Genomic DNA, 4,317 nt, shown 5'->3' with positions numbered 1-4,317 from the left:
TTGGAGTTATACCAAATTTTCAAACGATAATACATGAATGCATCGCGTATTAAAGAATTTGTTTGCGATTATATAACAAACTCGTGATACTTTGATCAAGAAGCTTGCATCAAAACCCAATACCATAAGATATAATAAATATATCCGTATAATGGCTAGGAAATGATACACGTTCCATTTAATCAAGTAAGTAAGGAAACAATAAGAGTAGTGGTATTTCATTGTCGATACCAAACCGAAGTCTAATATCTCCCACTTATTCTACACCTCGGATGTTGCCGTACACTGCCAGATTAGAGTCAAGCTCAAAAGGGTCTTCTTTCCCCGCTAATTATTCCAAGCCCGTTCCCTTGGCTGTGGTTTCGCTAGATAGTAGATAGGGACAGAAGGAATCTCGTTAATCCATTCATGCGCGTCACTAATTAGATGACGAGGCATTTGGCTACCTTAAGAGAGTCATAGTTACTCCCGCCGTTGACCCGCGCTTACTTGAATTTCTTCACTTTGACATTCAGAGCACTGGGCAGAAATCACATTGTGTCAACACCCGCTAGGGCCATCACAATGCTTTCGTTTAATTAGACGGTCGGCTTCCCCAAGTCCGTGCCAGTTCTGAATTGATTGTTAATTGATAATCGTTATAATATAAGAACTAATTGGTTTGACCAACTAGTATTCTTAAAAATTTTAGCAAGAAAGTTCCACAATTGGATACGTAACTAAACTATCCGGGGAACAAGTTACAACCATAAATGATTATAACTCTATTTACCCAGAACGAGCACATAAACCATATTATTGTTTCCCAATCAAGCCCGACTATCTCAATCTTCAGAGCCAATCCTTATCCCGAAGTTACGGATCTAATTTGCCGACTTCCCTTACCTACATTATTCTATCGACTAGAGACTCTTCACCTTGGAGACCAGCTGCGGATATTGGTACGGCCTGTTGAGAAGTTTGCGTATCCCCACCATAAATTTTCAAGGTCCGAGGAGAAAATATCGACACAACAGTATATGTCATGCTCTTCTAGCCCATCTACCATATCTCTCTGCGAAAGACTTCCATGGTAGTACGACTATAAAACAGAAAAGAAAACTCTTCCGATATCTCTCGACGGCTTCTTTATGGTCGTTCCTGTTGCCAGGATGAGCACGAGGCCCATATTTAATAACAAACGGATACTCAACAGGTTACGGAATTGGAACCGTATTCCCTTTCGTTCAAAATTATTCAAGTATATAATTTTCACAATAATTGTAATATTTATTTTTACTTGAAAATTTTCGGCTTTCGCCTTGAACTTAGGACCGACTAACTCGTGATCAACCACTGTTCACACGAAACCCTTCTCCACTTCAGTCCTCCAAGGTCTCATTCGATTATTTGCTACTACCACCAAGATCTGTACCAATAGCAGCTCCATGCAGGCTTACGCCAAACACTTCTACGCATACCATTGTACCTTCCTACTCACTAAAGTTTCAAAATTTATATTACAAGTAATATAAATCATCTACTTTAGCGGTAATGTATAGGTATACAACTTAAGCGCCATCCATTTTAAGGGCTAGTTGCTTCGGCAGGTGAGTTGTTACACACTCCTTAGCGGATTTCGACTTCCATGATCACCGTCCTGCTGTTTTAAGCAACCAACGCCTTTCATGGTTTCTGCATGAGTTGTTAATTTGGGCACCGTAACATTACGTTTGGTTCATCCCACAGCGCCAGTTCTGCTTACCAAAAGTGGCCCACTGGGCACATTATATCATAACCTTAAACTTCATATCAAGAAAGTTAAGGTTCTTACCCATTTAAAGTTTGAGAATAGGTTAAGATCGTTTCGACCCTAAGGCCTCTAATCATTCGCTTTACCAGATAAGATTATTTTATATAACATTAAAATGCACCAGCTATCCTGAGGGAAACTTCGGAAGGAACCAGCTACTAGATGGTTCGATTGGTCTTTCGCCCCTATACTCAATTCTGACAATCGATTTGCACGTCAGAACTGTTTCGGTCTTCCATCAGGGTTTCCCCTGACTTCAACCTGATCAAGTATAGTTCACCATCTTTCGGGTCACAGCATATCTGCTCAAGGTACGTTCCAGTTAGAGGCATAAATAATATAAATATTATTATACATAACTATATAGAACGCCCCGGGATTGTGTTAATTAACTATAAAATAGTTAAAAAACTAATCCCATTAATAGTCAAGTTAATTACGCTATTAGGTTTATATCCCAATAACTTGCACATATGTTAGACTCCTTGGTCCGTGTTTCAAGACGGGTCCCGAAGGTATCCTGAATCTTTCGCATTGTTAATCATACAAGTGCATATAATAAACACAAAAATCAATGATAATTATGCCATTATATAATTCCGAAAAATTAACGCACTGTATTCTTATTAATCTATCAACACTTTATCAAATTAATGACATTTATCCTATGTTAAAATGCAAGCATAATAATTTGAATAAACTATAAGTCATATTTTATGATAAATTATATATGTTAATAGATTACAATGTCCTTATATGGAAAAAATGCACACTATTTCTATAATATTATTTAAATATTATAACTTTAATGATGAATTTTCCATAATGGATATTCAGGTTCATCGGGCTTAACCTCTAAGCAGTTTCACGTACTATTTAACTCTCTATTCAGAGTTCTTTTCAACTTTCCCTCACGGTACTTGTTTACTATCGGTCTCATGGTTATATTTAGTTTTAGATGGAGTTTACCACCCACTTAGTGCTGCACTATCAAGCAACACGACTCTTTGGAAACATCATCTAGTAATCATTAACGTTATACGGGCCTGGCACCCTCTATGGGTAAATGGCCTCATTTAAGAAGGACTTAAATCGTTAATTTCTCATACTAGAATATTGACGCTCCATACACTGCATCTCACATTTGCCATATAGACAAAGTGACTTAGTGCTGAACTGATTTCTTTTCGCTCGCCGCTACTAAGAAAATCCTTGTTAGTTTCTTTTCCTCCCCTAATTAATATGCTTAAATTCAGGGGGTAGTCCCATATGAGTTGAGGTTGTATAAAGCAATGTATATATATATAAACAATATATCTCTATGAAGAACAATATATTTGATATATTTTCAATTTTCGCATCTTTAAATAAGAGACAATTCTAGTTAAAAAAATTTAATTTTTTTTATGCTAGACATTTCTCAGTATTATTTGAATTGAAAAAAGAAAGAATTGTATATCTTCATTTTTTCTTTTATAAATATTTGAGATAATTGCTTTTATATTTAATATTATGAATATATAAATATATCCAATAATATACCATATGCATATCATTATAAAAATATATAATAATAAGCAACTTTATTAGCATAGTCTTACAACCCTCAACCATATGTAGTCCAAGCAGCACTATAAAATTAATTAAAGTACATAACAGCATGGACTGCGATATGCGTTCAAAATGTCGATGTTCATGTGTCCTGCAGTTCACACGATGACGCACAGTTTGCTGCGTTCTTCATCGACCCATGAGCCGAGTGATCCACCGCTTAGAGTTTTATAAATATATATAAATATACAATTCGTCAATTATGTTTTTATTGAAAGAAATTAAAAATACACCATTTAACTGGCATATATCAATTCCTTCAATAAAGTTATTTTTTATACCTAAAATAATTGTTGCGAAATGTCTTAGTTTTATATAATCAATATAAATATAATTTATATTGTTTTAATATTATATAAAGCATTAACCTGTATATCAGGTACAACAATGTATATTTTAGGTGTTGCATTTATCAATGTATGCGCATAATTTAATATGAACAATACATCACGCAACGCATGTATATTAATTAAATATACACGCAATTTATATTCAATATATTCGTCTATATTTAAACATATAAAATATGTTTAATTTTTTTATATACCTAAAATAATTGTTGCGAAATGTCTTAGTTTTATATAATCAATATAAATATAATTTATATTGTTTTAATATTATATAAAGCATTAACCTGTATATCAGGTACAACAATGTATATTTTAGGTGTTGCATTTATCAATGTATGCGCATAATTTAATATGAACAATACATCACGCAACGCATGTATATTAATTAAATATACACGCAATTTATATTGAAGACAACAAATGGTCTATATATTCAATATAATAGATAGGTCTTTTATTTTGGGCTAATGTTTATTTATATATTGATATATAATAAATATTTTAATAACGGATAAGATTCATTCAATAATGATCCTTCCGCAGGTTCACCTACGGAAACCTTGT

The 4,317-nt window shown here is 33.8% G+C and overlaps 2 non-coding genes and 1 pseudogene across 2 annotated transcripts in view; all 3 read right to left on the bottom strand.

Moving 5' to 3' along the window:
- LOC138927295 (large subunit ribosomal RNA) lies at positions 1-3,075 on the bottom strand (annotated as a pseudogene; the record flags this gene model as incomplete).
- Positions 3,076-3,392: 317 nt separating this feature from the next.
- On the bottom strand, positions 3,393-3,571 carry LOC138927298 (5.8S ribosomal RNA). Its single transcript, XR_011443818.1, has one exon. It is a non-coding gene; the product is annotated as a 5.8S ribosomal RNA (ribosomal RNA).
- Positions 3,572-4,279: 708 nt separating this feature from the next.
- LOC138927299 (small subunit ribosomal RNA) overlaps positions 4,280-4,317 on the bottom strand; it is a 1,994-nt gene continuing 1,956 nt past the window's right edge. The window contains exon 1 of the ribosomal RNA XR_011443819.1: positions 4,280-4,317. This exon is cut by the window's right edge and continues 1,956 nt beyond it. This is a non-coding gene — a ribosomal RNA (small subunit ribosomal RNA).

The sequence above is a fragment of the Drosophila bipectinata genome, unplaced genomic scaffold (genome assembly GCF_030179905.1).
Source record: "Drosophila bipectinata strain 14024-0381.07 unplaced genomic scaffold, DbipHiC1v2 scaffold_214, whole genome shotgun sequence".
Classification (NCBI taxonomy): Eukaryota; Metazoa; Arthropoda; class Insecta; order Diptera; family Drosophilidae; genus Drosophila; species Drosophila bipectinata.
The sequence above is the reverse complement of the archived record's forward strand: the minus strand, read 5'-3'. Positions and strand labels throughout refer to the sequence as shown.